The following is a 14,364-nucleotide window of genomic DNA, read 5'->3' as shown; positions in this document are numbered from 1 at the left end:
CACATTTTTGGTATTTGCAATAGCAGCACCCCACTCCCAGTACTAAAATACGTTTTCATTTTCCAGGCTGCTTAAGCAAATACATGAAATAGTGTGGCTTAAAAATGGGAATTTATTATCTTATGGATTTGTGGCCAAGAAAATGTCCAAATCAAGGCATCATCAAGGCCATGCTTTTTATCCAAGACTGTGGCATTCTGCAGTTTGCTGCTGGTGAACCTTGGTCCTTAGCTTGTCAAATGGCAAGGCACATGGGGGCATCTGCTGGGCTCTTCCTTCTCTTCCTGGTTCCATATCAGCTTTTTACTTCCTGTGGCTTTCTGTATATATATTTGAATTTCATTCTCTTATAAAGGATTATAGTAATAGGTTTAACACCCTACCTGATTAAGGTGGGCCATGCCTTAACTAAAGTAACCTCATCAAAAGGTCCTACTTAAAATGGATTCACATTCACTGGAATGTATGAGATTTAAGAACATGATTTTCTGGCATACATACAGCTTCAAATCACCACAATGGGTAAATACAAATGGCAGTATTATTGTATTCCCACTATGTAAGTCTACACTATATTTCATATAAGATTTACAATAAAATTGAATAAGAAATAGTCATATTTCCATTCTATGGACATGCAAACCATAAAGAAGTAATGTGTGACAAAACAACATAAAGAGGGGGAACAGAAGGAGTTGAGCAACAGAGACTGAGTATGCTATTGAACCTAATTTGGTATAATTTTGAGTTAGTAACTTATTAACTTAGGTTGCTTAACACAAACTCCATGGTTACCACAAAGACAATATTTAAAATATATAAAGAAATGGAAATAAGAAAGGGGTCAATTATATCACAAAAATCCAACTATACACAAGAGAAAACTGCATTGAAGAAAGAGAGAGACAAAAAGATATGATGTATAAGAAACAAAGGACAGAGATGGCTGAAGTAAATATGGCCTTATCAGTAATTACATGGAATGCAAACGGTAACCTATCCAGTCAAAAGACAGAATGGCAGAATGGATTTAAAAACAAGCATGGTGATATAGATTGGGATTCGGGCAAGATGGTGGCATAGAGAGGAGTGGAAGCTAAGTAGTCCCCCTGGAACAACTACAAAAAACCAGAAACAACTAGTAGATAATCCATAATAACTGCGGGGGGACAAACGAGACCATCCATTCATCATACACCAACCTGAATTGGGAGGAATGCCCGAGAACACAGCATAAAATCTGTAAGTAAAACTTGTGGAAGCAGGTTGGGAGACCCCCTCCCCCATAGCCCAAGCTGCAGAGCCGCGTGGCACCACAGAGAAGCTCTCTCCCAGCAAGCGAATACAGCTCAACTGAGCTCCAACTGGGGTTTTAAGTAGCGAGTGTGAACTGCTCACTACAGATACGCAGCCCCAAAAAACAGACAGAGGCTTTGGGTGACAACTGACCTGGGAGAGCCGGAGGGTCGCCTTGGACTGGGTCTGAAGAGGACTATCTGTTTCTTTTTTGGCTCAGTGGAGAAAGCCCCAGTCATTTTCAGTTTCCAGGGTTGTGACTCTGGGAAGGGTGGAGACAGCACAAGCAGAGAGAGAGACCATTGAAATGCTAATGACCTCCACCTGAGGGGTCTGTCTTCTCTAAGAGGAAAGGGGTGGGGCCCTTTCCATTCAGAACCAGACCCCAGAGCCTGGGGGAACACGGCCATACCTCCTCACACCAGTCAAGAATTATAGGCTAACAGGCGTCACCTGCTGGGCAGAAAAGCACAGTGACCCGAGGCATCAAAGGGTGGAGCAATTTTCTAAGACACACCCTCAGGAAAACCAGATACTGAATATTTCTTCCCTCTGGGACCTGAGCCTGTTCTGGTCTGGGAAAACCTGATTTGGATAACCAAGGAAACCATGCCTAGACAACAGAAAATTACAACCTACACTAAGAAAAACAAAGTTATGGCCCAGTCAAAGGAACAAATGTACACTGCAACTGAGATACAGGAATTTAAACAACTAATGCTAAATCAATTCAAAAAGTTTAGAGAAGATATTGCAAAAGAGATAGAGGCTGTAAAGGAAGCACTGGGCATGTATATGGCAGAAATCAAAAGTTCAAAAAACCTACTAGTAGAATCTATGGAAATGAAAGGCACAACACAAGAGATGAAAGACACAATGGAAACATACAACAGCAGATGTCAAGAGGCAGAAGAAAACACTCAGGAACTGGAGAACAAAACACCTGAAAGACTACACGCAAAGGAGCACATGGAGAAAAGAATGAAAAAATATGAGCAACGTCTCCAGGAACTCAAGGATGAAACAAAGTACAATAATGTACGTATCATTGGTGTCCCAGAAGGAGAAGAGAAGGGAAAGGGGGCAGAAGCAATAATAGAGGAAATAATTAATGAAAATTTCCCATCTGTTATGAAAGATATAAAATTACAGATCCAAGAAGTGCAGCGTACTCCAAACAGAAGAGATATGAATAGGCCTACGCCAAGACACTTAATAATCAGATTATCAAATGTCAAAGACAAAGAGAGAATCCTGAAAGCAGCAAGAGAAAAGCGATCCATTACATACAAAGGAAGCTTAATAAGACTATGTGCGGATCTCTCAGCAGAAACAATGGAGGCAAGAAGGAAGTGGTGTGATATATTTAAGATACTGAAAGAGAAAAACCACCAACCAAGAATCCTGTATCCAGCAAAGCTGTCCTTCAAATATGAGGGAGAGCTCAAAATATTTTCTGACAAACAGACAATGAGAGACTTTGTGAACAAGACACCTGCCCTACAGGAAATACTAAAGGGAGCACTACAGGGTGATAGAAGACAGGAGTGCGTGGTTTGGAACACAATTTTGGGAGATGGTAGCACAACAATGTAAGTACACTGAACAAAGGTAACTATGAATACGGTTGAGAGAGGAAGATGGGGAGCATGTGAGACGCCACAAGAAAGGAGGAAAGATAACGACTGGGACTGTGTAACTTGGTGAAATCTAGAGTATTCAACAATTGTGATAAAATGTACAAATATGTTCTTTTACGAGGGAGAGCAAGCAAATGTCAACCTTGCAAGGTGTTAAAAATGGGGAGGCATTGGGGGAGGGATGCAATCAGCATAAACTAGAGACTGTAACTAATAGAATCATTGTATTATGCTTCCTTTAGTGTAACAAAGGTGATATACCAAGGTGAATGCAGATAAGAGGGGGGTATAGGGGAGGCATGTTAGACACTTGACATTGGTGGTATTGTCTGATTCTTTATTCTACTTTGATTTAAGGTTATTTTTCCTTTTGCTGCTTCCTAGCTGTCATTTTTTTGTTTCCTCTTTCTTTTGCCTCTCTACCTTCTATGACTCTCCCTCCTGCCTTGTGGAAGAAATGTAGATGCTCTTGCTTAGTATGAGCAGAATGTTCAATTAGGATGAACTTAAATGTTTGGAAATGAACAGGGGTGTTGGTAGCAAGATGTGAGAATAACTAACAGTGCCGAATGGTGTGTGAATGAGGTGGAAAGGGGAAGCTCAGAGTCATATATGTCACCAGAAGGAAAGTTGGAGGTCAAAAGATGGAAATGTATAAAACTGAATCCTATGGTGGGCAATGTCCATGATCAACTGTACAAATACTAGAAATCACTTCATGAACCAGAACAAATGTATGACAATACAATTAGAAGTTAATAATAGAGGGGCATATAGGGAAGAACTATATACCTATTACAAACTATATACTACAGTTAGTAGTATTTCAACATTTTTTCATAAACAGTAACAAACAGACTATATCAATACTAGGAGTCAACAATTGAGGGGGGTTGGTTAGGGATAGGGGAGGTTTAGAGTTTCCTTTTCTTTTTTTCTCTTTTCATCTTTCACTTTATTTCTTGTCGGGAGTAATGAAAAGTTTCTAAAAATTGAACAAAAATTAAGTGTGATGGATGCACAGCTGTATGAGGGTACCCAGGGGCAAGTGATTGTACACTTTGGATCTTTGGATAATTGTATGGTATCTTAACAATCTCAATAAAAATGAAAAAAAAAAGAGAGAGATAGATGGGCAGAATGGATCAAAAAATATGAACCATCAATATGTTGCATACAAGAGACTCATCTTAGACACAGGGACACAAATAAATTGAAAGTGAAAGGATGGAAAAAATATTTCATGCAAGCTACAGCCAAAAGAAAGCAGGAGTAGCAATATTAATCTCAGATAAAATACACTTTAAATGCAAGGATGTTATGAGAGAAAAAGAAGGCCACTGCATACTAATAAAAGGGGCAATTCAACAAGAAGAAATAACAATCATAAATGTTTATGCACCCAATCATGGTGCCACAAAATACATGAGACAAACATTGGCAAAACTAAAGGATGCAATGGATGTTTCCACAATAATTGTGGGAGACTTCGGCACATCACTTTCTCCTATAGATAGATCAATCAGGCAGAAGACCAATAAGGAAAGTGAAAACCGAAACAATCTGACAAATGAATTTGATTTAACAGACATATATGGAACATCACATCCCAAATCACCAGGATACACATTCTTCTCTAGTGATCATGGAACTTTTTACAGAATAGACCATATGCTGAGACATAAAACAAGCCTCAATAACTTTAAAAAATTGAAATTATTCAAAGCACATTCTCTGACCACAGTGGAATACATTTAGAAGTCAGTAACCATCAGTGACTTAGAAAATTCACAAACACTTGGAGGTTAAACAACACACTCCTAAAATAAATGTTTTATAATGTAGAATGTAGGGGAACTAGTGATACAGAGCAATTAGTGAAGGGGGAATAATAAGAACAGATAAGCTATTGTGGGTAAATTTAGCATCCTGGGAATGCCCAGGAATGACCTAAGCTTGTTAATTTCTGATGGGTATGGTAGAAACAAGTTCACAGAAATGGTATATGAGGTTATTCTCTTGGGGTAGAGTAGGAACATGTTGGAAGTAAAGAAGTTATTTTAGGTTGGTTGTCTTTTTCTTACTCCCTTGTTATGTTTGTTTGAAATGTTTTTTTTATTGTATATCTTTTTTTTTAATTTTTTGATATAGTTAATTTAAAAAAAAGAGTTAATTAAGAGTTAATGAAAATCAGTGCAATATATGATACTGGGGTGGATCTAAGAATGGAGGAGAAAAGCTCAAAGGGGGCATAAAGAAAAATTGAAACATAGAATTTAAGCTTTATATCCACATTAATTTTCTTGAATTAACTGCAGTTAAGTTAATGACATAAGTGAATATCCTTGTTCATAGGAAATGTACATGGAAGTGTTATGAGTTCAAGGAGTATGATATATGCAACCTGCTCTCAAATGTTCAGAAGATGATAAATGGGTAGATAGATAATTGATAGAAAGATAATACATATAGTTGAAAGAAAGAGGGGGGTGGGAGGGAGAGGAAGGAAGGAAGGAAGAAAAGAAGGAAGGAAGAAAGGAAGGAATGAAGGAAGGAAGAAAGAAGGAATGAAGGAAGGAAGGAAAGTGAAAGGAAGGTACTGCAAAGGTAGCAAAATGTACAATTAGTAGATACAGATATCTGGGGGTGGGGAGTATTGGAGTTCTCTGTATGGGGTTTGTATTGTATTTGCAACTGTCCTATATGTTTGAAATTATTTCAAAATAAAAATTAAAAAAGATGAAATACATAAAAAAAAACAAGCATGATCCAACAACATGTTTTTTAGAAGGGATTCAACTTTCACCCAAAGATGCAAAGAAATTGAAAGTAAAAGGAGGGAAGAAAATATTCCATACAAGAAGTAACCAAAAGAGAGCTGGTGTGAGTATATCAGATAAAATAGACTTTAGGTCAAACACTGTTAGAAAACACAAAGGGTACTTTATATTAATAAAAGAAACAATACACCCAATCCACCAAGATGATCCAACAATTATAAACATATATGCACCTTATAACAGAGCTCCAAAGTACATGCAGGGAGTATTAACAAAACAAAAGGGAGACTTCCAGGCAGATGGATTAGGAGAGGCAGAACAAAATTCTCCTCCATGAAAAAGACTAGAAAAAGGGCAGAAAGTGCTCCAGAACAGCACTTCCAAGGTGCCACCAGCCAGACAGGGGCTTCTACACCACATAGTGGGGACTTAGCTGGAGAGGCAGCTGCAAGGGACAGGCAGCTGCAGCCAACTGACAAGTGCAGGAGGGAGCAGCTTTTCACACCCTGTGCATCCTTCTCAGCAGTTGGCTCGGGAGATAAACCTTCACAGGCTGAGGGGCTCCCATGCTGGGGGCTGGTGGCTAGAGCTGGTTGTTGAGCATGGGGGGAAGCAGCTTTCCATGCCATATGCACCCATCTCAGCTTGTGATAGGGGAGTAAACATTCACAGCCCTGTGGCCAAGAGTTCCCATGCTGGGGACTGGTGGCTGGAGCCAGCCAACAAGCATGGAAGGGAGCAGCTTTCCACAGCCCATGGACCCTTCTCAGAAGTTGGTTGGGGAGATAAACCTTCACAGCCCCATGGCTGAGCGCTCCCATGCCAGGAACTGGTGGCTAGAGTCGGCCACCAAGCATGGAAGGGAGCAGCTTTCTACAGCCCGTGCACCCATTTCAGCAGTTGGACAGGGAGATAACCCTTCACAGTCCCACAGCCAAGATCTCCCATGAAGAAACTCGGGATTTGGCAGACTTGTGTAAACACACTCACTCTTCCTCCATGGAAGCCCATGGTGAGAACAACCAAGAAGCAAGGGTGCTGCATGGAAGTGCCGGGAGCCCCTCCACAACCCCAGGCACTCAAGGGTGCACGGCAGAGAGGGACTGCGGTGCAATGAAGCTGGAGGGAGACACATGCAGCTCCACAGCCCCAGAGTGGTCCACTCCCAGCCCTGCAAACTGCTTGTACCAGTGTGCCCTCGAGTGGACACCCTGCCAAATTGCACAGGGCCCGCCCCCTCCCACAGGCCCAGCAGTCCCAAGTGCACAAGAGAACTGGTGTGCTGTTGGATTTCCATCCGAGTTTGACCCCACCTAGTGAACAGGCAAAGTTGTGGGAGAGCTGGCCGAAGAGCAACAGGTGACTCAAGAGTGCCATCTGCTTGTAGGACAGGGAAAGTGCACTCTACCAAGCTGTAGCTCTGCCAAATTATAGATAAATGTTCAAATGATCATGCATATCCCAAAATAAACTTATCAAGATAAGCAAACTTAATGAGGCCAACAACAGAAAATCATAAAGCACATGGAGAAACAAGAAGATATGCACAACCTAAAGGACAAAACTAAAAAGCCAGAGGAGACAGAGAACCTGGAGCAAGTAATCAAAGAAGTAAACACAAATCTCCAAAACAATGTCAATGAGATGGCTAAGAACATAAAGGATAACAAGAAGACTCAAGAAGAGCATAAAAATAATTTGAAAAAGTAAATTTAAAAATAGCGGATCTTATGGAAGTAAGAGACAGTGTTATAAAAAATATGCTAAAGGCAAAAAAACAGCATATTTGAAGAGGCAGAAGAAAGAATAAATGATCTAAAAGACAGAGAAATTGAACGTGAACACACAAAAGAGCAAATTGTAAAAAAAAAATAAAAAAATTTGAAATGGATGCCAGGGAAATGGTGGACAACATAAAGTGCACTATTATAAGAATCATTGGTGTCCCAGAAGGTGAAGAGAAGAATAAAGGGCTAGGAAGAGTATTTGAAGACATTAGTTGGGGAAAACTTCCCAACCATCCAAAATGACATAAATATGCAAATCAAAGAAACCCAATGAACTCCACAAAGAATAAATCTAAATAAACCCACTCCAAGACATATACTAATCAGACTTTCAAATTCTGAGGAGAAGAAAAAATGTCTGAAGGTGGCAAGAAAGAACTAATTCACCAAAAACAAGGGAAAACACAGACTACTCAGTACTTGGGCACCAGTACTGGGAACCATGGAGGGAAGAAGGCAGTGTTATGACATAGTTAGGATTCTGAAAGAGAAAAATTGCCAGCCAAGAATTCTTTATCCAGCAAAGCTCTCCTTCAAAATTGAGGGAGAGATTAATCTTTTCACAAACAAAAGCTGAGAGAATTTATTAACAGACCTGCCCTGCAAGAAATATTAAAGGGAGTTCTAATGGCTGAGAAAAAAAGAAAGGAGAGAGGTATGGAGAAGGGCATAGAACTGAAAAGTATTAGTAAGGGAAACTTAAATGGTAAAAAAGAGAGAGAGATAAAACAGATCTGACAACTAAAAACCAAAGGATAATATGGTTGATTAAAAAAATGCATTCACAGTATTAACACTGAATGTGAATGAATTAAACTTCCTGATTAAAAGATACAGATTGGCAGAATGGATTAAAAAGTATGAACCATCCATATGTTGTTTACAAGAGACTCATCTTAGACTCAGCGACACAAAGAGATTGAAAGTGAAAGGATGGAAAAAACTATTCCACATAAGCTACAGACAAAAGAAAGCATGGGTAACAATACTAATATCAGACAAAATAGACTTTAAATGCTAAGATGTCACAAGAGACAAAGAAGGACACTATATATTAATAAAAGGGACACTTCACCAAGAAGAAATAATCATACATGTTTATGCACCCAGTCCAGGTGCTCCAATGTATATGAGACAAACATTGGCAAAACTGAAGGAAGCAATAGATGTTTCTGCAATAATAGTGGAAGTCTTTAATACACTGCTCTTTTCTGTAGATACAACAGCCAGAAAAAGAAACAATAAGGAAAACAAGAACCCAAAAATTATTGTTAATTAGATTTAAAAGACATATATAGAGCATTACATCCCAAATTCCCATGATATACATCCTTCTCTAGTGCTCATGGAATGTTCTACAGGATAGATCACATTCTGGGGAATAAAACAAGCCTCAATACAATAAAAAGATAGAAATTAATCAAAGCACATTTTCTGACCATAATGGAATGCAACAAGAAGTCAATAACCATCAAAGAACCAGAACATTCACAACACACTTCTAAACAATCAGTGTTCAAAGAAGAAATTGCAAGAGAAATGGCTAAATATCTAGATATGAATGAACACGAGAACACAACATATCAAAACCTGCGGGATCCAGCAAAGTCAGCAAAGCTGAGGAGGAAATTTAGAGATCTAAATGCATACATTAAAAAAGGAAGAAAGAGCTAAAATCAAAGAATAATGGAACAGCTGTAGACACTAGAGAATGATCAGCAAACTAACCCTAAAGCAAGTAGAAGAAAAGAAACAACAAGGATTAAAGCAGAAAATAAATGATTTTGGAGGACAAAAAAACAATAGATAGAAAAAATAAAACTAAAAGTTGGTTGCTTGAGATCAACAGGATTGACATACCCTTAGCTAGACTGACAAAGTCAAAAAGAGAGAAACCCAAAAGAACAAAATCATAAATGAGAGGGGAGGAGGATCCAAGATGGTGGATTAGGAGAGACAGACCACAATTCTCCTCCATGGAAAACACTAGATAAAAGGCAGAACATGCTCTACAATAGTGGTTCCAGGGTTCCAATGGCTGGGCAGGGACTTCTACAACCATAGGGACTGTGTACTTGAAGAAACCTAGAGACTGTGTTCAGAGACATGTGAGTATTCAGTACAGAAAGCTGCCAGGTAAACAGGAGCCGAAGTCACAGTCGAGTGCAGTGGAGAGAAACTGAGAGGCTGAATTCAGAGACGTGTGAGTGTTCAGTCCAGAAAGCTGCCAGGGAAATGGCAGCTGGAGGCAAAGTCGAGTGCAGTGGGGAAAAACCAAGAGACCGTATCTGGAGACTTGTGAGTGTTCAGTTTGGAAAGCCACCAGGGTAACAGCAGCCAGAGTCACAGTCGAGTGCGGTGGGGAGTACCTTCCACACCCCAGGTAGCTGCCTCAGTATCTGGTGTGGATGATAACCCTGCACATACCTGCAGCTAAGAGCCACTGAGCCAGGATGAGCCAATGCAGCAGGCAGACAATCACTAAAGTGGGTAGTTTCCATGCTCTGAGCAGCCATCTTTGCAGCTGGCTGGGAGACACCCCATTGCAGTGCCACAGAGGAGAGCTTCAATGAGGGAATTCAGGATTCAGCTGGCTTGTGACAGTGCACACCTCTCCTTCAAGGAAGCCTGTGGTGTGCACAGCTTAGAGGCAGGAGTGCCGAACGGAACTGCCAGGAGACCTATACAAATCCCAGGGACTTGTGGGCCCACAGCAGTGAACTGAAGGGTTAGATGCATACTGCAGCCCCAGGATATTCCACATACAGCCTGGGAACAGCTGGGAGTACTGTCTCTTAGAGCTGTCTTCCTGCAAAACTGCAAAGGGCATGCCCCCCACCCACAGGGCTGTTGGACGCAACAGCATATGGAAAATTGGTGCACTGACTGGACCTCCACATGGTTTGGGCCCCCACTCAGTGCATATATGAAGTTGGGGAGAACTGGCTTGAGGGTAAGAGGTGGTTTGGGAGCACCACCTGCTGGTAGGTCAGGGAAAGTGCACTCAACCAAGCTGTAGTTCTGTCAAATTACAGATACTTGTTTAAATAAGCCTGCATACCCTAAAAGAACTCTGTGCCAGTTTGGATGTATTATGTCCCCCAAAATGCCACACTCTTTAATGCAATCTTGTGCGGGCAGATGTATTAGTGTTGATTACGTTGGAATCCTTTGACTGGGTGTTTCTGTGGAGATGTGACTCAATCAACTGTGGGCGAACAGTTTGATTAAACTATTTCCATGGAGATATGGACCCCATCCTTTTAGGGTGGGTCTTTATTTAATAACTGGTGTCCTATAAAAGAGCTTAAAAACAGAAAGAGCAGCAGGAGCTTAGAGAGACACTTTGAAGATGGCCATTGAAAGCTGATGCTGACATTTTGGAGAATGCCATTTTGAAATGCAACCTGGGAGCAAGCAGATGCCAGCCACGTGCCTTCCCAGCAAACAGGATTTTCTGGATGTCAACGGCCTTTCTCCAGTGAAGGTACCCAATTGTTGATGCCTTGGACATTTTATGGCCTTAAGACTATAGCTTTGTAACCAAATAAACCCCCTTTATAAAAGCCAAAACATTTCTGATGTTTTGCAAAAGGGCAGCATTAGCAAATGGAAACAAACCCTCTCAAGATAAGAAATGCCAAGAGGCCAAAAACAACAAAAAATTATAAAGCATATGAAGAAACCAGAAGATATGGATAACCCAAGGGCCCAAATTAGAAAATCAGATGAGACACAGAACTTGGAGCAATTAATCAAAGAAGTATTGACAAACACCAATACTGTGGCTCAGGATATAAAGGACATCAAGAAGAACCTAGAAGAGCATAAAGAAGAATTTGCAAGAGTAAATAAAAAAATAGTGGATCATTTGGAAATAAAAGATACTGTTGATCAAATTAAAAAGCTTCCTGAGACACATAACACCAGACCTCAAGAAGTAGAGGAAAGAATAAATGAACTCAAAGATAGTCTGTTGGAAAGTGAAAGCACAAAAGAAAGACTGGTAAAAAAAAATTGAAAAATATCAAACGGATCTCAGGGATATGAGGGGCAACACGAAGTGCACAAATATATGAATCATTGGTGTTCCAGAAGGGGAAGAGAAGGGTAAAGGACTAGGAAGAGTATTCAAAGGCATCGTTGGGGAAAACTTACCAACCCATCTAAACTACATAAATATGCAAATCATAAATGCCCAACTACTCCAAATATAATAAATCCAAATAAACCCACTCTGAGACATATTCTGATCAGATTGTCAAAGGCTGAAGAGAAGGAGAAAGTTCTGAAAGCAGTAAGAGAGAAGCGATTCACCGCATACACGGGAAACAATGTAAGACTAAGTAGTGACTACTCAGGAGCCACCATGGAGGCAAAAAAGCAGTGGTATGACACTTTTAAAATTCTGAAAGATAAAAATTGCCAAACAAGAATTCATCATCCACCAAGCTCTCCTTCAAATTTGAGGGAGAGCTTAAAATTTTCACAGACAAACAAATGCTGAGAGAATTTGCTAACATGACACCTGCCCTACAAGAAATACTAAATGGAGATGTATCAGCTGAGAAAAAGAAAGGAGAGAGAAGTCTGGAGAAGTGGCCAGAACTAAAGAGTTTTAGTAAGGGCACATTAAAGGAAATAGAGAGAGGGAAAAAATACACCTGACACATACAAACCAAAGGATATGATGGCTGATTCAAGAACCGCCATCACAGTAATAACATTGAACATGAATTGATTAAACTCCCCAATTAAAAGATACAGATTGGCAGAATGGATTAAAAAATATGAACCATCAATATGTTGCTTACAAGAGACTCATCTCAGACCCAGAGACACAAAGAAATTGAAAGTGAAAGGATGAAAAAAATATATTACATGCAAGCTACAGCCAAAAGAAAACAGGGGTAGCAATATTAACCTCAGATAAAATAGACTTTAAATGCAAGGATATCATAAGAGACAAAGAAGGAAACTATATACTAATAAAAGGACAATTCAACAGGAAGAAATAACAATGATAAATGTCTATGCACCCAGTCAAGATGCTCCAAAGCACATGAGACAAACACTGGCAAAACAAAAGGAAGCAATAAATGTTTCCACAATAATTGTGGGAGACTTCAATGCATCACTCTCATATAGATAGATCAACCAGACAGAGGATCAATAAAGAAACTGAAAACCAAAACAATGGGATAAATGAATTTGACTTAGCAGACTTATAGAGAACATTACATCCCAAATCACCAGGATACACATTCTTCTCTAGTGAACACGGAACTTTCTCCAGAATAGATCATATGCTGGGGAATAACACAAGCCTCAATAAATTTAAAAAGATTGAAATTATTCAAAGTACATTCTCTGATCACAATGGAATACAACTAGAAATCAAAACCACCAAAGATCTAGAACATTCACAAATATCTATAGGTTAAGCAACACACTCCTAAAAATCAGTGGGTCAAAGAAGAAATTGCAAGAGAAATTGCTAAATATCTAAAGATGAAAGAAAACAAGAGCACAACATGTCAAAACTTATGGGATGCAGTGAAGCCAGTATTGAGGGAGAAATTTATACCTCTCAATGCATACATTAAAAAGGAAGAAGAGCTAACACCAAAGAACTAATGGAACAACTGAAGAACCTAGAAAATGAACAGTAAACTAATCCTAAAACAAGCAGAAGAAAAGAAATAGCAAGGATTAAAGCAGAAGTAAATGGTATGGAGAAAAAAAAAACAGAAAGAATAAATAAAACCAAACATTTGTTCTTTAAGATCACCAAAATTGACAAGCCCTTAGCTAGACTGACAATAAAAAAGACAGAAGACCCAAATGAACAAAATAATAAGTGAGAAAGAGGACATTACTGCAGATCCAGAATAAATGTAAAAAATCATGAGAGTATACTATGAACAACTGTACACCAACAAAGTAGATAATTTAGAGGAAATGGACAATTTCCTGGAAACATATGAACAAGCTAGACTGACCAGAGAAGAAGCTGAGGACATCAACAAACCAATCACAAGTAAACAGATCCAAACAGTCATCAAAAAGTTTCCCACAAATAAAAGCCCAGGGACAGATGGCTTCACAGGGGAGTGCTAACCAACATTCCGTAAATAATTGACACCAATCTTACTTAAACTCTTTCAAAAAACTGAAGAAAATGGAACACTACCTATCTCATTTTATGAAGGTAATATCACTCTAATACCAAAACCAGGTAAAGATGCCACAAGAAAAGAAAACTGCAGGGCACTCACCCTCATGAATACAGACACAGAAATTCTCAACAAAATACTTCAAATCAAATCCAAAGATACATTTAAAAGATCATACACCATGACCAAGTGGGGTTCATCCCAGGCATGCAAAGATGGTTGAACATAAGAAAATGAATCAATGTGATACAACATATTAACAAATCAAAAAGGATCAACCAAATGAATAATAGATACTGAAAAAGCATTCGACAAAATCCAGCATCCTTTTTTGATAAAAACACTCCAAAATGTAGGAACTGAAGGAAACTTCCTCAACATGATAAAGAGCATATATGAAAAACCCACAGCCAGCATAATACTCAATGTTGAGAGACATAAAGCCTTCCCTCTAAGATCAGGCATGAGACAAGGATGCCTGTTGCGACTACTGTTATTCAACATTGTGCTAGAAATGCTAGCCACAGCAATCTAGCAATACAAGGAAATAAAAGGCATCCAAATTGGAAAGGAAAAAGTAAAACTGCCATTATATGCAGATGATATCATCTCATATTTGGAAAACCCTGAGAAATTGACAGCACAGCTACTTGAGCTAATAAAAAAATTTAGCAAAGTAGCAGGT

Source organism: Choloepus didactylus, chromosome X, assembly GCF_015220235.1.
Source record: "Choloepus didactylus isolate mChoDid1 chromosome X, mChoDid1.pri, whole genome shotgun sequence".
NCBI lineage: Eukaryota > Metazoa > Chordata > Mammalia > Pilosa > Megalonychidae > Choloepus > Choloepus didactylus.
Note: the sequence above shows the minus strand (reverse complement) of the source record.